Here is a 24,449-nt window from a genome sequence, read left to right as displayed (position 1 = left end):
ATAGCTAAGTGTGATTACCTTCTACAAATTTTGTTTTTAAAGTTCACCTGTTATTTAGTGTTATAAATTGCACTTTATTAATACATGCGTTTAATTGGCAACATTACACACTATCACCATCGGCCCAGCCATTGACTCTGTCCATTGAAAAGAACCGCCATCATTGTGATTCTCTTCCAGGCACAAAATGTTTAGTGAATGGCCACTGTCACTTTTAATGGCTGGCCACCAATCTTTTGGCAAATAAAATGGTTTGTTATTGAAAAACAAAATAACTAATAACTCCAGCAGACTGTAAGCTTTCTCCCACAATGTGGGACTGATCATTATTTTTTCCCTATCTGCTACTGCCAGGACCTCTCTGAATATAGTTGGTGGTGCGATGGATTTACTTGGGCTGGAGGTAGCTTTCCATTGATGGATTCAATGTTGGCTCTGCCAAAGAAAAATTGATGGTCCATCCAGCTCTAAATGAGTCGCGAAGTATTTGAGTTTAGTAGACAAGGCACTCAGTCTCAAATAAAAATAAAACACCTTTTTCTCTTTGCAGTTTCATTAAAAAAATAACATGCACAAAGGCGTCTTTTTCTTATCAGCCTATAATTACATGTCTGTGAGGATACTTTTAGTAATAATCTAAGGTACCTACTCACTTACCTTTATAGGTATAGAGATCCAAGGATCCAATAAATAACTCTAGTAACCCTTTAAAATCCTTTCTAATACCATACTTAGCCAGCAGTGCTTTAGTTATGTGTTCGATGACGCTGGGCTTCTCGTCTAGATTTTTACTTTACCAACCTCAAGAATCCCTGGTTAACTAACCTCTTTAGTCTGCATAAAAGTGTAAAGGAAGTTCTCTAATTTCATACTTTTAACAATTTACCAATGAACGATTACATCTCACTCTAAAGAACCATTGACTCCGAAGAAAAGTCAAAGATTTATTACAAAGCCAAAAACAGCTGAACAAACAAGCACCTCAGTAAGAGGTTCAAGAAATAAACCGGCACTAATACAAACATAATCCGACACAGGAGTCTCAGGCGACTCAAAATAAAGAGCAACGTTAACTCAAGAAGCATTAGGCAAGCAATAACAGTTCCCACTGGAAAACTAGACTGCATCTGCTCCAATGGAAAAGGAAGATTAGTCTGTCCCTACACTAACTCCAAGGTGACATCCCTACTTAACGTACCTCCCGGGCAAGAGAAAAAGGTGTCAGCTGTGAAGGCTCCCTAAGAAGCACATTCACTCTTTCCAGGTAAGTAGCCCAAGCTACTGAGCTCGTTCTAAGATGCTCCTTAATTTCTCCTGCCTAGTTCCCACTGAGACCCTTGTCTCAGTGGGAACTAGGCAGTCCAGTCTGACTCCAACTGAGTCTAAGACTAAAACAGCCCACAACTGACTCTCCTCCCTCTGGCCCTTTCCCTAATACAAAACCCCAAAACAGTAAACACGTCCATGGCACACCTCCTTCAGGCAGGTGCAGCCCCTTGTACTTTTCCAACACAGATTCGTCTTCTTCCTAAAAACGTTGCTGTGTCCTTGGGTCCAAGGCACCTTCTCTGCCGAATGTTGCATCTTCACATTCCTGTAGACTCCCTTCGTTCCTACTCCTACCAACCTAACTCCTAAATCGATGGATTATTCTGGATGTATGACGTTACAACACATGCTATTACAACGCATGCCTTTACGACGCAAGTTTTACAACGCAACCTTTACAACGACTTGCGTTGGGGGGCGCTGGATAGTGAATAGTTTAATTTACTATTCCAACTTCAGTCCCCGTGGATAGTAGGGAATGTGTTGGAAACTATTCCCTATCCTAAAGCGCCCCCCAGCGCAAGTCATTGTAAAAGTTGCCTTGTAATGGTTGCGTCATAAAGGTACTTCGTTGTAACAGTTGCGTTGTAAAGGATGTTCTCCATTATTCTACCTAATGAGCTACGTGGCCTTGCACCTGCAAAAAAAAAGCATGAGAAACAATCCTTTCCACGCTCTAAGTTACAATTCGAAATTCAGCTGTGAACAGGAGCCTTTTCCCAAGGAAGATATTTAACTGTACGTTTCTAGTTATGCTAAAAAAAATTACTGTTAGGCCTCTGCTGGCAATCTCATGTCTCAGGCCTTTGTACTTTTAAATGCATTTCTAGTACAACAACGTAAGCAACACATTTAAACCATTCTAAAACAATATTTCATTACATTTCTAAACATCATTCCTTCTCATGTTAGCATCACACGTTTTAATAATAAGCAACCTACACGTGCAACGTTAATACGGCACGTTCAAATCTAATGCAACATTTTAAACACAAAGCAATAATTTCTCCATTACTTAAGGCATATTCTCGAATTGGCACTACATTAGTTCCTTAAACAATATAAGCACACAACTACATATTGCACTGATCCTCGGCCTAGTACTACAATTTTAAATCACACATTAACATGGTCCTCTAAATATGTGGGTACTGACTACTTGGGATTATGGTGCAGCCCTACAATTTTCAAAATAATATGGCGCTCTATCATGTCTGTGGCATGATATAGAACTGTTAGATAAATCCATTAAATTATATCTTGCCAGTGAATTACTACTCTCATTTGTCAATAAAGCAACACCGCATAGAAAAGGTTGATAATTAACTATAGGGGTTATTTTGTTTTCACAGGAACACCTGATCCACATATCCACGTTTATTTTTATCATCTGTCATTTTCCTCATTAAAGTTTTCTCTTTTTCACCAAATTGGTTTGGACACTGTAATATATTTAGGGTCCAAATTGCAAACTTAAAAAATAATAATAATTTGCAGTGGCAAATCCTGCAATGTGCAAAAACATAGCACTTGCGACTTTCAAAAAGCCATGGTCCTATGCACGTCAGAAAGTGCTGTTGGTGTGGTGGACCCTTTCTAAATCGCAAATACTTATCGTCAGGAAAGAGTTGACCTTGTATTCTTTAGGATATAGCTATATTTTGGGACCACAGTTGCAGTCACAAACCGATGATGGGTTACTGACCCCGGAGTTGCTGCAGAAAATAATTCACAAACGGGAAGATGTCTAGTGGCATAGATTCCGGTGTGGAAATCATGACTTCCGACCCTGGAGCGAGCAGACAGCGATCAAGGAGACCTCTCCATGCTGCCTCCGATGCCATTCCTAGCAGGGGAGCTTGCAATTTCAGTGAGAAGTAACACATCAAGGGCCTCTTGGGTTCCCTCTGTCTCTCTAACACATACACAGAGCAGCACCATGCTACACCCTAACAGTAAGGGAGTCAAACATGTTGAACCTATCATGGTCGAGAATCACAGAATGCGGCATTGACATTCTTGAGGTAAAGGAGAAAAGAGTCATGCAGTGACATACTCTTTGAAAACTGACTATTGATTACAGTGCTGCGAGATAATCAAGATGTTATGATCTACTGTTGCCTTTCCCCTTGCCTATGTATCTCTTCCCTACTGCTCAGCCAGAATGAGTGTTGGTGTGGTTGGAGATGTCTGGAATGTTGGATGATTGATGATGTCGTGGAATTCATGGGTGCCTGGTGAGGTTGTGAGTGTCAGTTGGAGTCTGCAGGATGAGCAGGAGAGAGACTGCTCCTGGTGGGGCATCACCTGGACTTAGAAAAGGAAAGGGTTCGCTTGTTCGCGTCCCCATCTGCTGCACTGCTTGAATAAGGAAACATTCCTCGTCCATAAGGTCATTATGTCTTGAATTTATCACCATACTCCATAGTACTCCGTAAACTTTTCATCATTCTCATGCTGCACTTGTGCTTCAAAGGTAAATCACTCCGGAGACAGCCAGATAGTACTCGAATGTTTTTATTTTTGCATTTTCAAATGTCTAATGATGCCGAAGCTTTTTCACAGACATGTACTTCCAACATTCAGACGAACGAACAAAACCAGTTTTAAAACCCAATGCATTTCGAATTTATCATTAATTCTTCTTCAGGGGTACTGGAAAAAATAGATAAAGGTCCACATCAGACAAAAATTCGAAAATAAAGCATTCATTACGTTAAAAAATACAGAGTCATCACCGCTACCTCCTTTCTTGTTCGTGATCCACCCAAGTGCGTGAACTACCTCTCCTTTCCCACAATGACCGTTTCCCAATTTACAAATAAATCACATGGTGTCCACATCAACCCCTTACAACTTAAGCTCACCCTTCGCCAGTCCTCATTACTAAGTGAAAAGTCATAATCCGTATCTTACTCTCCCCACACCCCTAACTGGTCTTAGCTTAAAGCCACTGTATAAAGATATTAAATGCACCTGGTTGTATAAACAAAAGCCAGCAGCTTATAACAAGTCTTCTCTCTTAGGTACCATGAGCCTAGCCAAAGCTATCGTCAGCCTGAGTTTCCCCTCCTAACTTGAATCTAAATCTTCAAAACACACATGTAGCGCATCAATCCCTTAATTGCCATCACATGATCTTTAACGGTCTCAGTGCCTTCTTTTGACGCAAAAACTACCCTTCCCAACCTACACCGGTGATTACCTACAAAGCAACATTCCCAGAACGAAACCAAGGAAATATGCACGAACATAATTGATATTAAGTTCTGTGGAAACATAAATATAAACTGTGATCAATAAATAATCGCTAAATGCTAAACAGTTTGTTTTGAAAGCAGTTAATGGTAAAATACATTATAAACGAAAACATAAAATGAATACAATACTACATGAGCTGAGACTAAAAATAAATGTAAACGTGGTCCACATTCGATGTATTCTACATTTTGCTCGAACATGTTGCTGCCTCCATGGTGAAAGTCCTTCCAAGGTTTGATTTTTCAATGTGAAATCAACATGTGGGCTGACGATAGCTTTGGCTAGGCTCATGGTACCTAAGAGAGAAGACTTGTTATAAGCTGCTGGCTTTTGTTTATACAACCAGGTACATTTAATATCTTTATACAGTGGCTTTAAGCTAAGACCAGTTAGGGGTGTGGGGAGAGTAAGATACGGATTATGACTTTTCACTTAGTAATGAGGACTGGCGAAGGGTGAGCTTAAGTTGTAAGGGGTTGATGTGGACACCATGTGATTTATTTGTAAATTGGGAAACGGTCATTGTGGGAAAGGAGAGGTAGTTCACGCACTTGGGTGGATCACGAACAAGAAAGGAGGTAGCGGTGATGACTCTGTATTTTTTAACGTAATGAATGCTTTATTTTCGAATTTTTGTCTGATGTGGACCTTTATCTATTTTTTCCAGTACCCCTGAAGAAGAATTAATGATAAATTCGAAATGCATTGGGTTTTAAAACTGGTTTTGTTCGTTCGTCTGAATGTTGGAAGTACATGTCTGTGAAAAAGCTTCGGCATCATTAGACATTTGAAAATGCAAAAATAAAAACATTCGAGTACTATCTGGCTGTCTCCGGAGTGATTTACCTTTGAAGCACAAGTGCAGCATGAGAATGATGAAAAGTTTACGGAGTACTATGGAGTATGGTGATAAATTCAAGACATAATGACCTTATGGACGAGGAATGTTTCCTTATTCAAGCAGTGCAGCAGATGGGGACGCGAACAAGCGAACCCTTTCCTTTTCTATGACTAGATTTCTGTGTTGGGACAAACACAGTTCTGTTTTGCACGCAACCATTTAAAGCCTAAAAATTGTAAAAGTAATTAAAGAAAAATAAGGGAAGGTGTGCACACGCTATTCTTTTGAAAATGCTTAGCATCACCTGGACTTAACATCTTCCAGTAACTTTCTGATTCTGTTAACTTATGAATACATAAACAATATATATCTATACATCACCTGGCTACAGAAGATCTTTTTTTTACAGCACAAGACATGATGTAAGACCTTGGGACAGAACAATATTAGGAAGGAGTGTGCTTATGTTCACCACTTGTGCTGCTTGGACAGGAGGGACTCCAGGCAGATGCTGAGCTATAAAAAACATGCAGGGAGATTTTGAACAAGAAGTGTATTTAGATACACAAATCACATCATGTCAAAAACCAAACAATTAAGAAAGGTTGAGGCCTGCAAATATCTTCCCATTGGGTGGGCCTAAATGCTGTGTGGAGTGAGCAATAAATGGGTCTTCTCACTGCAGTGAAGGGGTACTTGTACAATGAAGATGGCATAGGACATAGGTCCCAAAATCATTAGCCCACCAGATTGTCAAATGTGTTCCTAAGTGGTTGTCTAATGCGAATCTGAAAGATGAAGTACGATGCAGGAACCCTTCCACTGCTACAACATTCAGAAGATTACATAATACATGGAGGATTAGACAGGTAGATAGAGCATGGAGACCCATCATTTCATGGACAACCCACCAGACCTTAACTGTGCACATTACACACACCTCCCAGATTCATGCACTGCTTCTCACCCCCTACATAAAAGAGCACCACTTTAAATTATGTTTGTATATTTCTTCTCCGTGGGTTAACAAATTATATTCATTGATAGCAAGTCCCTTCCATTTATTTGACATCTGTATGATTCTATTCCTGGCCATCCATTTCTTGTTGAATCTGTGTCAAACTTCTCTAGCACTTGTTTATGTGACTGTGCAAGGCATCAGTGCAGTCTTGCACAACTGCTTAATTTGCTATGACAGCCTCACTTTCGGTATAATTGTCTGCTTGCTGTTTCATTTTTCACGACTGGCGTTCACTTCTTTGATTTACTTTGCTTCTCAATCACTCGCAGTAGCTACTTAATGTTTTGACATATCTGTGATTGCCATGCCGTGATTACCAGAGAAGAGTTGTGACTGGTTTCTCTTACTCCGATGAGTGGTTGTTTTCGTTCTGATACATTCGGTGTTTGCTCTGATGTAGTTTGTGAATGAGTATATTGTAAGTGTGATGCTTCTAGTGATTAGTTTGGTCCAGTTGTGAGCTAAAAGCACCTAGTGGGCTGTCAATTCACTTTAAAGTAGGTGTTTACTTGGGCTGTTCATTCGTTTGAATCTAAGCTTTGGGTATTGTTCCAAAGGAAGGTGAGTGTGTTACTACTGTTGCTCTTGCCACTGCTCAAAGGATGGGGTAATGTGTAATGCCATTATTTACCCTCCCTTTCGTTTGGAGGACATGACTGTGACCGTCTGACTCTCGCTCTCAGAGGTCGCTCCCACTCGCTCCTCCTCGAGCCCTACCCCACAGAGAGTATACTGCTGCACAGCGCCTGCCTTCTCCCCTGCATAGCGCTCCTGCATAGCGCTTGGTATCGTTTTTCGTTTTTCTGTCTGTTAAGAATTGTAATTAACTTTTAACTAATAGTGTACTGCTGCACAGCGCCTGCCTTCTCCCCTGCATAGCGCTCCTGTATAGCGCTTGGTATCGTTTTTCGTTTTTCTTTCTGTTAAGAATTGTAATTAACTTTTAACTAATAGCGTTTTTCCTGCGCTATAATTTATATTGTTGTTCTGATCAGTGCTCCTGATATCTGGCAACTTTAGCGCGGGGACTGCTGAAATCGCGCTACCCCACCGCCATTTTGCTGTTGTTGTTTGTTTACCTGCCCCAGTGTCTCCTCCCCGCTCCCGCCTCCCAAGCTGACCCTCCCACACACTAGTATCGACCTGCAGACCCCGTCCCCCTCTGCCCTGTGACCGTCTGACTCTCGCTCTCAGTGGTCGCTCCCACTCGCTCCTCCTCGAGCCCTACCCCACAGAGAGTATACTGCTGCACAGCGCCTGCCTTCTCCCCTGCATAGCGCTCCTGCATAGCGCTTGGTATCGTTTTTCGTTTTTCTGTCTGTTAAGAATTGTAATTAACTTTTAACTAATAGTGTACTGCTGCACAGCGCCTGCCTTCTCCCCTGCATAGCGCTCCTGTATAGCGCTTGGTATCGTTTTTCGTTTTTCTTCCTGTTAAGAATTGTAATTAACTTTTAACTAATAGCGTTTTTCCTGCGCTATAATTTATATTGTTGTTCTGATCAGTGCTCCTGATATCTGGCAACTTTAGCGCGGGGACTGCTGAAATCGCGCTACCCCACCGCCATTTTGCTGTTGTTGTTTGTTTACCTGCCCCAGTGTCTCCTCCCCGCTCCCGCCTCCCAAGCTGACCCTCCCACACACTAGTATCGACCTGCAGACCCCGTCCCCCTCTGCCCTGTGACCGTCTGACTCTCGCTCTCAGAGGTCGCTCCCACTCGCTCCTCCTCGAGCCCTACCCCACAGAGAGTATACTGCTGCACAGCGCCTGCCTTCTCCCCTGCATAGCGCTCCTGCATAGCGCTTGGTATCGTTTTTCGTTTTTCTGTCTGTTAAGAATTGTAATTAACTTTTAACTAATAGTGTACTGCTGCACAGCGCCTGCCTTCTCCCCTGCATAGCGCTCCTGTATAGCGCTTGGTATCGTTTTTCGTTTTTCTTCCTGTTAAGAATTGTAATTAACTTTTAACTAATAGCGTTTTTCCTGCGCTATAATTTATATTGTTGTTCTGATCAGTGCTCCTGATATCTGGCAACTTTAGCGCGGGGACTGCTGAAATCGCGCTACCCCACCGCCATTTTGCTGTTGTTGTTTGTTTACCTGCCCCAGTGTCTCCTCCCCGCTCCCGCCTCCCAAGCTGACCCTCCCACACACTAGTATCGACCTGCAGACCCCGTCCCCCTCTGCCCTGTGACCGTCTGACTCTCGCTCTCAGAGGTCGCTCCCACTCGCTCCTCCTCGAGCCCTACCCCACAGAGAGTATACTGCTGCACAGCGCCTGCCTTCTCCCCTGCATAGCGCTCCTGCATAGCGCTTGGTATCGTTTCTCGTTTTTCTGTCTGTTAAGAATTGTAATTAACTTTTAACTAATAGTGTACTGCTGCACAGCGCCTGCCTTCTCCCCTGCATAGCGCTCCTGTATAGCGCTTGGTATCGTTTTTCGTTTTTCTTCCTGTTAAGAATTGTAATTAACTTTTAACTAATAGCGTTTTTCCTGCGCTATAATTTATATTGTTGTTCTGATCAGTGCTCCTGATATCTGGCAACTTTAGCGCGGGGACTGCTGAAATCGCGCTACCCCACCGCCATTTTGCTGTTGTTGTTTGTTTACCTGCCCCAGTGTCTCCTCCCCGCTCCCGCCTCCCAAGCTGACCCTCCCACGCTCCGCCCCCCCACTATCCATTTATGGACAGATGCACCCACGCGCAGCGTCCACGCGCTACGGACACGCCGAAGGTGCGCCAAAGGTAAGCCCGTCTACGCCCGTCCGCGCCTGGACCGCGCCCAGCGCCAGACCCCCTGGCCCCCGCATTGCCCAGCCCTCCCGCATTACCTACGATGCCACCACCCTCCTAGCCCTTAACCCTGGCCGCTCTCCCAACTGCGTCCAAGCCGCTCCTGGACACACCCATGGACCTTTCTCATTCTACTCCTGCAAATTCATCGGCACCGACAACAACTCCGCTACGACCACACCACAGATTCCCGACCCCAACCACCTACAATGCATCTTGCTCAACACCCGATCGGTCCACAGGCACGCCATTGACCTATGGAATCTACTAGACACCATCTCTCCGGACGTCGCCTTCCTAACAGAAACATGGATGAACGCCTCCTCCGCCCCAGACATCACCATTGCCATCCCAGAAGATTATAAGATCATACGCAAGGACCGCACCGGCCACACAGGAGGAGGAATCGCTATCGTCCATAAGAAATCCATCCACATCTCAACCAGCCCAGACGTCAATCTCGCCAACTCTGAACACCTTCACTTCCAGATCCACATCGACCCCAAGACCACACTCAGAGGCACCCTCCTTTACAGGCCACCAGGACCCCGCGCACAATTTAGTGAAGACATCACGGACTTCATCACTCCACACGCGCTCCCCTCCGAGGACTACATCCTTCTGGGAGACCTCAATTTTCACCTTGAAAAGAACAACGACTGCAACTCCACCACCCTTTTGGACAACCTCGCCAACCTCGGACTTAAACAACTGGTCACTTCCCCCACCCATATCGCAGGTCACACCCTCGACCCTATCTTCACCTCCAGCAATCATGTCTCCTTCAGCCACACTACGGCTCTCCTCTGGACTGACCACAGCTGCGTTCACTTTACCTACAACAAGCCCAAACCCAACAACCACCCCCTACCAACTCTGCAAAGAAACTGGAACAAAATCACCATCGACCAGATCTCCTCATCGCTTCTTCTAAACCCCCCAGCTCACTCCTCAAACCCCGACCTAGCCGCCACCAACCTCACCCTATGGTTATCCAACAGCGCCGACATCCTAGCACCACTGAAAAAACGACAAAGCAAACTTGGCAGCAAGAAGGCCTCATGGTTCAACGATGATCTTAAGAAATCCAAGAAACTCTGCCGCTCCCTTGAGAAGGCCTGGAAAAAAGACCCAACCACCAGCACCAAGGACGCCTTCAAAAACGCCACCCGCATACACCACCAACTGATCCGAAAGGCCAAGAAAACCGCCTTCAAGGACCGACTAGATAACAACGCCCACAACAGCAAGGAACTTTTCAACATCGTCAAGGAATTTACCAATCCCTCGGCCAACTCTAACGACATCACCCCATCTCAAGCCCTCTGCGACTCCCTAGCTTCATTCTTCCACAACAAAATTGCAGACATCCACAACAGCTTCGACAACCAACCCGGAGACCAACCCACCCAACCATCTGCTGGACCTTCACCCCCCTCGAACATCCTTAATGACTGGAACCCAATCTCCACTGAGGACACCATCCGCCTGATGAACTCCATCCACTCAGGATCCCCCACAGACCCTTGCCCTCACCACATCTTCAACAAAGCAGACTCCATCATAGCACCGCACCTCCGAGACGTCATCAACTGCTCCTTCAACTCCGCCACCTTCCCGGAAAGCTGGAAACACGCTGAACTCAGCGCCCTTCTGAAAAAACCCACAGCGGACCCCACTGAACTCAAAAATTACCGCCCCATCTAGCTCCTTCCATTCCCGGCCAAAGTCATCGAAAAAGCTGTCAACAACCAGCTCGCCGCCTTCCTCGAAGCCAACAAATCCCTCGACTCCTCACAGTCCGGTTTCCGAGCAAAACACAGCACTGAGACCGCCCTCATCGCAGCAACAGACGACATTCGAACTCTACTGGACAATGGAGACACAGTCGCCCTCATCCTCCTCGACCTCTCCGCAGCCTTCGACACAGTCTGCCATAGCACCCTTCTACAGCGCCTCAGAAACATCGGAATCCAAGGAAAAGCACTAGAATGGATCACCTCGTTCCTCACCGGAAGAACCCAGAGAGTCCGCCTTCCACCATTCAAGTCAGAGGCCACTGAAGTCATCTGCGGCGTACCACAAGGATCTTCACTCAGCCCCACCCTCTTCAACGTGTACATGAGCCCCCTCGCGGTCATCGCACGCCAACACAACCTCAACATCATCTCCTACGCGGATGACACTCAACTGATCCTATCACTCACCAATGACCCTAGCACCGCCAAAACTAACCTACACGAAGGAATGAAAGAAGTAGCCGAATGGATGAAACACAGCCGTCTGAAACTGAACTCAGATAAAACAGAAGTCCTCATCTTAGGTACCTCCCCCTCCGCATGGGACGACTCTTGGTGGCCCGAAGCCCTTGGAAAAGCACCCATCCCGACAGACCACGCACGGAACCTGGGCGTCATCCTGGATTCCTCACTTTCAATGAACAGACAAGTCAACGCCGTCTCCTCATCCTGCTTCAACATTCTTCGCATGCTCAAAAAAACATTTCGTTGGATCCCCACCGAAACTAGGAAATCGGTCACCCACGCTCTGGTCACGAGCCGACTGGACTATGGAAACACCCTCTACGCCGGGACTACCGCTAAACTCCAGAAAAAACTCCAACGAATCCAAAACGCCTCAGCCAGGCTCATATTAGACATCCCGCGTAAAGAACATATCTCTGGTCACCTGAAAAACCTCCACTGGCTTCCCGTCAATAAGAGGATCACTTTCCGGCTCCTAACCCACGCACACAAAGCACTCTACGAAATCGGACCAGATTGCCTCAACACACGACTGTCCTTCTACACCCCCTCCCGCCAGCTACGATCATCCAACCAAGCCCTTGCCACTGTACCTCGCATCAACAAAACCACCATGGGAGGTAGATCCTTCTCCTACCTGGCAGCTAAAACCTGGAACTCACTTCCCACTTACCTTCGCCTTACCCAGAACCACCTAGCATTCAGAAAGCAACTTAAAACGTGGATATTCGACAAGTAATTCCCCACCCCCCCTCAAGCGCCTTGAGACCCTCTGGGTATGTAGTGCGCTATACAAATTCTCTGACTTGACTTGACTTGACTGAGATTGTAATATTGTGCTTACACAGGCTCTCCTCTCTAACTGTTGTTTTAAGTATTTCCCCAGTTTAATTAGTTCTGAAAATAAAGCTGGTCAGAGTTCAGTTTACAGTTGTCATTCTCTGTCATTCATTGTGGGATTGCTCCTGTTGAAGTAGTTGTATACAAATATAGAAGTCTTTCTTTCTTTGTCTGCTTAGTTTTTGTGTGGTGATTATCATTTTAAGGACATTCTCAGTCCATTAGGTGCGATGTTTTTCTTTGTAATATTTATGTTATTGACTCTCACTTCCAAAGGTAATTTTATATGTTGGGTTTACTGGAGGAAAGTTGAGTATCACAGGTTACCTTTTGTCCAAGGTGCTGGGATACCAGTCTTGTTTTGAGCTGTAATCTTCATTTGTCATATAGGCAATAGAAATCTTGCACATATCACTCTATGCTGAGAAATCCCGCCAAGCCTGTAGACTCTATTCCTATATAATGACCACTCTCTCTCATAATCAGTGGTGACCTGTGTGCATTAGACCTCACATTCAGTCTCTTCTCTCGAGGGTTTAGATCTCACTCCCTGCAGAAAAAGTGGGACATTTGGTCCTGCTAACATCTCATAGCCTCTTAGTATTGCATAACTGGACTATGTATGAGGTTCTTTAATTTTTCACCGGAGCCCTTCCACCTTTAATCACCATAATAGTTTCCCCTCCCTATCCTTCAATCAATCAATCAGAGTACTTGTAGAGTGCGCTACTTACCCGTGAGGGTCTCAAGGCGCTGAGGGGAGGGGAGTGTGCTACTACTGCTCGAAGAGCCAGGTCTTGAGGAGTCTTCTGAAGGCGAGTAGGTCTTGGGTCTATCGTAAATGGGTAGGGAGGGGGTTCCAGGTCTTGGCGGCGAGGTAGGAGAAGGATCTGCCACCAGAGGTCGTTCGTTGGATGAGGGGGACAGCAACAAGTGTGAGGCTGGCGGAGCTGAGCTGGCGGGTGGGGGTGTAGAAGCTGAGTCTGCTGTTCAGGTAGGCTGGTCCGGCGTTGTGGAGTGCTTTGTGTGCATGGGTGAGGAGCTTGAAGGTGATCCTCTTGTTGACGGGGAGCCAGTGTAGGTCTCTCAGGTGGGGGGCGATGTGCTGCGGCGGCGGACGTTGAGGATCAGTCGGGCGGAGGCGTTTTGGATGCGTTGTAGTCGTTGTAAGTGTTTGGCTGGAATTCCTGCATAGAGTGCATTGCCGTAGTCCATTCTGCTGCTGTCGAGGGCCTGTGTCACCGTTTTTCTTGTTTCGGTCGGGATCCACTTGTAGATCCTGCTGAGCATGCTGAGGGTGTTGTAGCAGGAGGAGGATACGGCGTTGACCTGCTTAGACATGGAGAGGGAGGAGTCGAGGATGAATCCTTGGTTGCGTGCATGGTCGATGGGTGTTGGTGCTGTTCCCAGTGTGGTCGGTCACCAGGAGTCGTCCCAGGCTGAGGGGGTGGCTCCAAGGATAAGGACCTCCGTCTTGTCCGAGTTCAGCTTCAGACGGCTGCTCCTCATCCAGTCGGCGACGGCCTTCATTCCCTCGTGAAAGTTGGTTTTGGCAGTGTGTGGGTCCTTGGTGAGGGAGAGGATGAGCTGGGTGTCGTCGGCGTAGGAGATGATGCTGAGGTTGTGATGGTGGGCCACTTGTGTGAGGGGGGCCATGTAGATGTTGAACAGTGTGTAGCTGAGGGATGAGCCCTGGGGGACGCCGCAGATGATGTCGGTGGCTTCGGATTGGAAGGGTGGGAGTTGGACGCTCTGGGTTCTGCCAGAGAGGAAGGACGTGGTCCAGTCAAGGGCCTTCTCTTGGATTCCGGCTTCTAGGAGGTGTGTCTTTAGAGTGCAATGGCAGACCGTGTCGAAGGCGGCCGACAGGTCCAGGAGGATGAGGGCTGATGTTACGCCATTGTCTAGTTGGCGCCTGATGTCGTCTGTGGTGGTGATGAGGGCTGTCTCGGTGCTGTGGTTTCGTCTGAATTCGGATTGGGATGGGTCCAAGATGTTTTTGTCTTTCAGGTGGCGGGACAGTTGCTTGTTGACCAGTTTTTCGAAGACCTTTGCCGGGAACGGGAGCAGGGAGATGGGCCCCGAGTTCTTGAGGTCCTTGGGGTCCGCCTTGGGCTTCTTGAGGAGGGCGTTGATTTCGGCGTGCTTCCAGCTTTTTAGGAATGTCGCTGTTTTGGAGGAGATGTTGATGACCTTCCGTAGTTGGGGTGGGATGGCTGCGTCTGCTTTGTTGAATATGTGGTGTGGGCACAGGTCTGACGGAGACCCTGAGTGGATGGACTTCATGACCTTGCGTGTCTCGTCATCGTTGACATTGGACCAGGAGGTCAGGCGGATTGTGCTGGTGGTGTTCACAGGGGAGGTGGAGTCTGGCGTTGTCGGGGCGGTCGTGGTGTTGATGCTGTCGTGGATGTCAGCAATCTTGCATTGGAAGAAGATGGCTAGTGAGTCGCACAGTTCTTGTGAAGGCGGGATGTCGTTGGCGTTGGCGCTGGGATAGGAGAGTTCCTTTACGATGCTGAAGAGCTCTTTGCTGTCGTGTGCATTGTTATCCAAGCCTTCTTTGAAAGAGGATCTCTTGGCTAATCTGATGAGGTGGTGATGTCTGCGGGTGGCGTCCTTATGGGCTGCGTGGTTGTCCGGTGTGCATTTGTGGAGCCATATGTTCTCCAGTTTCCGGCATGCGCGTTTGGAGGTCTGGAGTTCGTCGGTGAACCAGGTGGCTATCTTGTTGGCGTGGCTGTTGGAGGGTTTCTTGAGCGGGGCGAGGGTGTTGGCACAGTTGTCAATCCACTGTCTGAGGTTGCGGGCTGCAGTGTCTGGGTTGGTGGGTTCTGGGCGAGGTTGGTGATCAGCTGGTCTTTGGTGACTTTGCCCCAGCTGGGGCGAGGCAGCTGTTGGCTGCGGTGGTGTGTGGTTGGTTTCTTGAAGGTGAAATGGATGCAGTGGTGGTCGGTCCAGTGTAGTTCAGTGGTGTAGTTGAAGGCGACGTGGGTGCTTGTGGAGAAGACGGGGTCCAGCTTGTGGCCGGCGGCGTGGGTGGGTGCGGTGACGAATTGTCTGAGGCCGAGGTTGTCGATTAGGGTGGCGGAGTTGGCATAGTTGTGGTTCTCGAGGTGGAAGTTCAGGTCCCCGAGGAGGATGTAGTCCGTGGAGGCAAGTGGGTGGGTGCTGGAGAGGTCGGCAATGGAGTCGCTGAACTGCGCCTGGGATCCGGGGGGTCTGTTCCTCTGAGGGTGGTGTTGGGGTCGGTGTGGATCCGGAAGTGTAGGTGTTCGGCGGTGTTGAGGGTGTTGGCATGCGTGGGTGGCGACCTTGAGGGTGGACTTGTGGACGATGGCTATTCCACCTCCGGTTCCATTGGCGCGATCCTTGCAGGTGATCTGGTAGCCGGGGATGGCTAAGGCTTATGTCGGGCGCCGAGGAGTCATTCCACCACGTCTCGGTCAGGAAGGCCATGTCTGGGGCGGAGGTGTCGAACAGATCTCAGAGCTCGATGGCATGTTTGCGTGCGGAGCGGTTGTTGAGGAGTATGCAGCGGAGGTGGTTGGGTCCAGTCCTTGGAGGTTTGGTGGTTCTGTCGCAGGTGAAGCTGCAGGTGCGGCAGGAGAAGGGTCTGTGGGTCCGTTTCGGGGTGGCCTGGATGCAGGTGTGGTTTAGGCCAGTGTTGAGTGCATGGAGGCTGCTGGCCTCGTAGTGGAGTCTGGTGTCATGGCGTTCGCGGGGTCCAGAGGTTGTGGCGCTGGACGCAGTCCAGGCGCAGACGGGTTTGCCTTAGGCGCGCCTTCGGCCCCCATTTTAAGGGGAGCTGGGAGGGAGGAGCAGCTGGGAGGCGGGAGGCAGGAGGCAGGGGTTAACGAATGGGCGCGATGAGGCGGGCCGCAGGGGCAGCAGCGGTGGAAATGGCGAGTAGGGGCACTGAGTGAGGAAAGAAAGCGCCCAGTGGGCAGCAGAGACCGAGGGTGCAAGGCTCTGGTGGAACTGAGCTGCAGCGGGGGGGGTGACTTACCTGGCAAGGTCAGAGGTCGCTCAAAAGAGCAACGAGGGGGCACAAAAGAGGAAAAATACAAAATAACTGTAGCAGTACTAAACCCTGATATGACACACAAGAAAAATACTAACAGGCACACTTTACATAAGCAAAACAAAAATCGGCAAAACGGAGTCAGGGGACTCAAACCCTGCAACAGGGGGCTTGCTGGATACCAGGCAGCATAGAGCACTGCAGAGCTGCCCGGTAGGATGAGCGAGGCATGCAGTCCCAGATTCCCAGATTCTTGTTGTTTAAGTGCAATAAGTTCTACTTAATTTATGCTAACCTTTCTTGGACGTTTCTGTTCGCTGCCTCAGATCTGCTCACCTACTGATTTTTTTGCCTGTGGGGAATCACACACTGCAGGGTTATCGCCTCCGAGTCCCACCAGTTTGTATCTCAGCATCTGAATGTCTGCACCTTATGGTCCATTCGGACATGCAGGCATGTTGCACAGTTCCACCAATATGCATGTTTTTGTTCCTGGCACCACAGATTGCCCAGGCATTCTACTCATCACCACCCAACTCAGAATCAAGACTACACATCTCTTCCATCAAATAAAAAAACCCCAACATAAATGAAGATTTTATTTTAACTATAAACTTATAATTATGGTATGTCTTTTGTGGCACCATTGTCATTAAAGGAAATCCCTAACTGCAGAGTGGATCAAAAGTAATGTCGCAAGTAAAGAAAATCCCTCAGCATAATGGTGTTAAAAATCACCTATAGCAAAAAGATAATAACCAACAAACCTAAATGATCGTATCTGTGTAATAGGTAAACCTATTTGTATATGAGAGATGAAGGTGTACCAGAAGATTTGCAAACAATTCTATTCATTCTGATCATATTGTGTGCGTACTTTGCCAATATGACCTGTGATTTAACGTGTTTGGCTAAACGGTTTTGAGGGATGATTCGCCCACAAATTTTAAATCACTGAAGTATGTATTTATACGGTATTTGTATAGCATAAACCTTGCCAAAAGTCAGTGGAGTGTACAGTTGAGTGGTAGAAGAGGAAGCTGGGAGCAAAACTGTACTGTTGGTATTAAATGTGGTGTAAAGTTCTAAGAAGGGCTCCCTCTTCAACTCTTTCTTACATTTGGGCAGCATTGGTGTGGTCATGATGGATATCGTAATTTTGTTTAGATACTGGGGGGATAGGTGGAACAGGCAGGGTGCCTTTTTAGGTTTTGCCTGCTGGCAACGCGCATCCACTGTCACTACGGTGGATATCTTAAGTCTAAAAACACAAACAACTCGAAAATTGGGTTTATTGCCTTCCCATTACTTACCATTTAATGGCGATCTTCTCACTTTTCTTTGCTCCTTTCTAATTCTGCAGAATATGAGAAGCATCATTTCTTTTTGTTTGTGTGGTGCATGGACGAAGTGCAGACCATTTAATCGTAATTAGTTTTCATCCGCTGTTCTCACTGTGATTTATGTGCTATTAATTATGTTTTTGCATTTTTTGTTTGCACAAATGCCACATGACCCAAAGGTATCAGCACTTTAAATTAGCACCAGTTATTTTACAAAAGGTCACAATCATGTTTTACCCACTGGGGAGACTGAGCGATTTGACCAGGCTCACAGAATGTTGAGCCAACACCAAGACTCAAACCCTCCCACTCCTTCTCCAGTATTCTGCCTCCCATGGTGCTCATGGCACACCCATGCTCCATAAACACCTCATACTTGGATGTGCTGAAGCTCTTAGAATTTTCTTTATTATTATTATTATATTAAGAGAAGGAGTGTACCTTTCTAAAATATATAGGTATATGCTACCGTTTTGTTGCTGTAAAAAAAGGTTATTTTGGTCTAAACAAATCATACAAGCAATTTCTAAAGTGAAATGTGCACTCCTTCGTAGAATAAAATTACATTGACAATCTTTCTAACAGCTTTTTTTGTCGAAATTGCTCAAAGTAAGCAAAAAATGTCATCATGAAAAATCTGCAAATTTATGCTTAAATTCATAAATGCTTGAGCAATCTGGGAGTAATGACAAATTTGTTCAATATCTCATGTGAACACAACAATCATGGTAGCACCAGTTTTGCTTTTCTCCCAATGAATTCACTTGTCCCTAGCTCTGACCTAACTTCCAGTTCCCATACTACTAGTAGCCCAAAACATTAGGCACTGGCAAAGCCAACAGGTCTCGCCTATATGAGATCTATTGGCTTTGCAAATATTTTTTTAGCCATGTTGTACACCGGAGAAGCTGCTGTGCACCATTGGTGAAAGTAAAAACCTAAACAAAAGCAGTCAACGCTGGCCACTTTATAGCACTCTTTCTTTGCTTTCAAACATGCTGCAGAGCAGCCTCCCAGCTGTACAACACGGCAAACATTGTCATTGACAAAGCCAAATCTCTCTGCTATTTGGGTTTTCAATGTTTTTAAGCCATATTGTACAGCTGCCTGGCTGATGTGCAGCGTGGGTGAAAGTAAAAAAAGGAAATCTCTATGAATCGAAGAGCATCGACTGAGTCATAACACTTCTTTTTCAGGAGCACACACCTACCCATGCCCCCACTGACTCTTCAGCCTTGGAAGCAACAAGATCAGCCACCAGCAGGTCAGCACCACCCCGCGAAGAGAGGGGGCCACGCGGTTCTATAACGTTGAGCCACTTTGTGGAGTGTTTGTCAGGAATTCAAAGCGGACATCTTCCTACAGCGACCCGTCCGAGGGTTTTAAAAAGACAGAAATTAGTGCACCATCAAAGGGGTTATTTGCCAGGACTTCATCATCCATAATGCTGTGGTGTTAATGGACCCGCCCATCTGGAGGCGCATAATGCACATTATGTTTGGAAGCCGGCACACGCATTTCCTTGTAGAGACTGCCTCTGATGAAGTCAGTTGGGCAAAGTTTGCACGTTATAAATTATGTTTCATTTCATTTCATTTCAAGAAAGAGTGACTTTCGAAACGCGTAAGGCTATCGCAATGGGCTGTTTGATTGAAGCGGCAGTGAGGTGTCAGCTTGCACTGTTCATTAAAGGTCTGCCACCTTCTACAAACACTCGAGTGTGATTCAATTCTTGGGCAACCATAGTATATATATATATATATGTATGTATGTATGTATATATATATATATATATATATGTATGTATATATATATATATATATATATATATATATATATATATATATATATATATATATATATATTACCTACTGGCGGTCGCCAGTAGGTATATATAGTTAGGATTTTTTCTCTATGGGATTTTTGAAAATTCTATGTCTAATAACTTTGGCGTTTGTGGACGGAATTGGCTGAAATTTTCTGGAAAATGGAACATTTTGTTTCTGAGCAGCCCCTGGAAATTTGGGGGGGGTTCGTCCAGGGGGGGTCGAGAAAAAAGGGGGGGCCCAAAACATGTTTTTAACATTGAGTTTTCCATAGGGCGGTTGGCCTCACTTTTAGCCCGAACGGCTGAATGGATTTGCATGAAACTTGGCAAAATTGTAGGGACTGGTAGCCCGATGTGCCTTTTGTAGGTCTCAATATATGTGCTCCAGTGGATTTTGAGAAATTAACGTTTAAAAAAAGATATATATCTGTAAGCGCGCTCTGGGCAGCGCTCCGGTCCGCGGACCTTAAGCGTACCGGAACTTCGCGTAGCGAAGCTGATTGGTTCTCCGGTGTCTGTCAACATTCTAAACAGTCCGGAGCGGCCGTCATCTTGTCTCTCGGTAGGATTGAGAGACAAGAGGAGGCCAAAACAAAGGGGGAAATAACCATAAGGGGGCATAGTAGATCCTCCCTGACCCCCTAGGTTTAATGTGGAGGCTTTAAAAGGGCCCCGCGGGGCAAAAAAAAAATAAAAAAATTTTGTTTTTTTGCGTGGGTAGCGCCCGGTCCGCGAACCGGGAAGAGTTCTGGGCAGCGTACTGCAATGAAAAATGAATGATAGACTTTTTAAATGCTGTATGTTAATTGATTGTTGGTTTTGTTGATTATTTTTTATTTTCTTTAATTTTTTAAGCATTTTTTTATTGTGATTGTGTTTCATAATTTATTAAACTTTCTAACATTTCATTGTCAGAAATTTCATAATTATCATTGAATATACATTGTAGTCTCTGAGGGTGTAAAATGTCCTCATTTTCAAGGAGGTTATCTACTGCTTGTACACATTGCAGTAGTTCTTTGTCCCAAGTTTCATCGAAAAATTCAATATCATTTTCATCAATGATTTCTTGGCTGCTCTCTTGCAGGACAATTTGAAATTCAACTTTCTGTTCGCCTTCCATTTTGCCTGAAATTTAGATTAAAAAAATATATATTAGTAGAGATAGGGCACTGTTGGGATTAATTTTAGATAGGCAGTTTTTATCAGTGAATTTATCTTTGGGCAGTGTATAGTATCAGAGTGGAAGTAGGAATATAAAAAAGTGTATGTGATTTAACGTAAGTAAATTCATAATTATACAAGAGAAGCCTAACTCCATCCATAACTATAACAGAGAAGTCTATCTAAATCTATAACTACTACAGAGGGATAGTATATAACTATCAGAAAAAGTTTACCATATTAACTTATAGTGCACAATATACTTCAGTTTTAAAAATAAAAACTTACCTTTAGAAAGAAGTTGAAGGAATTAGTGAAAATACTATTGAAATGTACACCAAGAAGTAGTAGTCAAAATGGCTGTGTTTTCTTCTCTTCCTTTATATATATTCAGGTATATAACCAATGAAATGTCAGGTAAAAAAAGTAGAAAATGAAAGTAACATATTAATTGGTTGTCAATTCCAACACTTCAGATGTGTTTTGTGAAGTAATTTACCTCAGGGTATTTAGAGAGGTCTACAGGCTAAATGGCTAAATGGAATTCCAATCAAATTTGTGAAAATGGTAGGGATTGGTATGTAGTATGAGCTAATCTATATTTGGTGAAATTGTCTCCAGTGGCTTTTCTGTGAACTACTTTCCCACCTTTTTTGATGGTGCGCTTCCCAGGGAGCGACCCGGTACGCGAACCGTTGAGCCCCCCCGGTTCGCGAACCTTAAGCGTTACGGGAGTCCACCATTTTGTGTTTCGGTCGAATTAAGATACAAAATGGAGGGCAAATAATGTTCAGAATGGGTAGAAGGGGGCACGGTAGACTTATCTTGACCCCCTAGGTTTTGTGAGGGTGGCTGAGGAGGCTTATATGTGCGAAAAAAAAAACATTTTTTTTTTAAATTTCGCGAGGTTAGCTCCCGGTTCGCGTACCGGGTAGCGTCCCAGGGAGCGTACTTTGTTGAAAATTAGTGAAAAAAGTTAGAGGAAAAATAACAATTGTGAGTGATCAGATGTAGGGTAGCTCTGAGAAGAGCTTTTGGGTTTATGGTACATTTAGGTACTTATAAGTAGGTACCAATGCACATTCTTAAATTCAGAGTGAAAATTCTGTTGCCCTCATCTGAGAAGTGAACTCCATCTCCTCTGTAGATATCTTGCATGTAGTAACGCAAGTTATTGTTGTACAGGGAGCCCATTCCATGGTCTCTCATGTAAGCTGAAACAGATTTGTTTACATGCTTCCTCGACTTCTCAATTTGTGGACAAAATTGGTTTGACCACCTCCATTTCTGTCTTTGGCATATATTTGAATATACCAAGGCAGTCTGAGGAAAAAGTGCCATCAATTGCTCAAAGGTGTCCTTTAAAAGCATTTCCAGACCTACCCCAGTCAAAGTGCCCAAATCATTACCTCCACAGTGCACAATTAACAGGTCAGGTTTGGGCAAATGCATAAAGGTTTTCACCAATGGTATCAATTGGTGACATTTTAATCCTCTGTGGCCAAACCACTTAATTTCCACATCTTGTAAATTGAGGTTAGGTAATTTTCTGTTCTCAGCATACCTGTGAGCCCAGTGAATATAACTATGTCCAACAATCCAGACAGAAAACATGGTGAGAGGAGGTTCTCCTGCAGTCAGATGAAGTGTGGCAATGAAATGGCAGTTGAAAAAATGAGAGTTTAAAATTAAAAAAACTGTGGAGTTTCTGTGTTAATGAAGCAGTAAGAGTGATTGGTGGATTTTGATTGCTGAAAACAGAAAGTTAGGGTGCATGGGTGAGTTCTTTGAAAGATGTATTTTGAGTGGTCAATAAATAATCATTAAATGAAAGATTGCAGTGGATATGCAGGTGCACTGAGAGTTCAGAGTTCAATTGCAACATTGTTGTGTGAACTTGCAAACACCAGAAGTCTTCCAAGAGGTGGTTGCCATGCAGAAAAGGCATGAAATGGCAGAGGGGGGAAGGGTTTTAATTTGAAAAAAAGTGAGGGAAGAGTTTTGATTGGGTGACATGAGAGATATGTGTGAAGAATTACAGCATTTCTGTGCTTTTGATAGCTGCAGACTCTGGAGTGCATACCTTTTGCTCTGCTGAAGACAAATTGGTGTGTTTCTGAGACTGTTTTCAAACTCAAAGTATTTGCTAAGGTGAGAAAATATTTCTTTAATTTAGATAGAGAATAGTGTGCTTTAAGGAGAAAATTATGAATTATGTGGCGCAAAATGCTTGTAAATATGCTCCCACCTGTGCATGGAAAATTTAGATTTTGAATGTTTGTGTTACATAGCCATGTTAAAAGTGATACAAACATGCTGCAAAGGCAATCAAAAAACGCTTTTATGTGTCTTAAGGACATTTTAAGTAATTTTCCCCTGTGCAGTGTTTTGAAATTATGATTTGAAAATCGTTTTTGTGGAAAAGGAATTGTTTTTAAATTCATGACAAGGACATAATGGTGTATGCTTCTTTATAAGGCAATTGACTGTCCCTGATGTTATTTTTCCCATTTTAATGTAAGACCTTTCTCTGTGGCGCAAATTGCTTGTAAATATGGTCCCACCTGTGCATGGCAAATTTAGATTTTAAATGTTTGTGTTACATAGCCATGTTAAAAGTGACCCAACCATGCTGGAAAGGCAATCAAAAAACACTTTCATGTGTCTTAAGGACATTTTAAGTCATTTCCTCATGTGCAGTGTTTTCAAATTATGATTTGAAAATCGTTTTTGGGGAAAAGGAATGGTTTGTAAATTTATGACAAGGACATAATGGTGTATGATTCTTTATAAGGCATTTCAGTGTCTCTGATGTCATTTTTCACATATTACATTAAAAGACCTTTCCCTGTGGAGCACATTCCTTGTAAATATGCTCCCACCTGTGCTTGGTAAATTTAGATTTTGACTGTTTGAGTTACATAGCCATGTTAAAAGTGACCCAAAAACTTGCAAAGGCTTTTAAAAAAAACTTTCATGTGTCTTAAGGACATTTTAAGTAATTTCCCTGTGGGCAGTGTTTTCAAATTATGAATTGAAAATCGTTTTTGAGGTAATGGAATGTTGTTAAAATTTATGTGCGCCATATGCCCCCAAATTTATTTTTCAGGGGTGCAGCAGGGTGTTCTTGAGACACCCCTGCACCTTTGGAAAAATTCCTAATTTGCGATGAGCTAATTGCTAATCGCAAATTGCACCTTCATTCATATGGGCATCCTGGCCCATGGAAATGAATGGGTAATTTGCAATTAGCAATTTGCTCATCGCAAATTTGGAATGGTAAAGAATCGCTATTTATTCCTTAAAATTCGCTATTTTGGAAATGCAAAATAGTTATATGATACATATGGCGGTTGATGTCTAACAAGATAAGAAGCTTAGGGATACATTTATGATGACTGGCGCAATGAAGTGGACATCACTTACTTCATTGGTAGAGCTTTACATGTATTATGTCCTCTGTATTCTTCATCAAGCGTAACTTTAATCTGCAATCCTGAGTAGGCCTCACCTTAAACAAACCTCTGGATAGGCCACACCTTATCGTCATCATGAATTAATCATTTAAAATGCTAGGGACAGATTTATGATAGGTGTATGCCTCTTTTGCGCCACTTACAAAACACTGTCCACGGGGAAATGACTTAAAATGTCCTTAAGACACATGAATGTGTTTTTTTAAAGCGTTTGCAATTTTTTTGGGTCACTTTTAACATGGCTATGTGACTCAAACAGTCA

This window comes from Lissotriton helveticus, chromosome 10 (genome assembly GCF_964261635.1).
Source record: "Lissotriton helveticus chromosome 10, aLisHel1.1, whole genome shotgun sequence".
Taxonomy (NCBI): Eukaryota; Metazoa; Chordata; class Amphibia; order Caudata; family Salamandridae; genus Lissotriton; species Lissotriton helveticus.
This window is presented reverse-complemented; position numbering follows the sequence as displayed.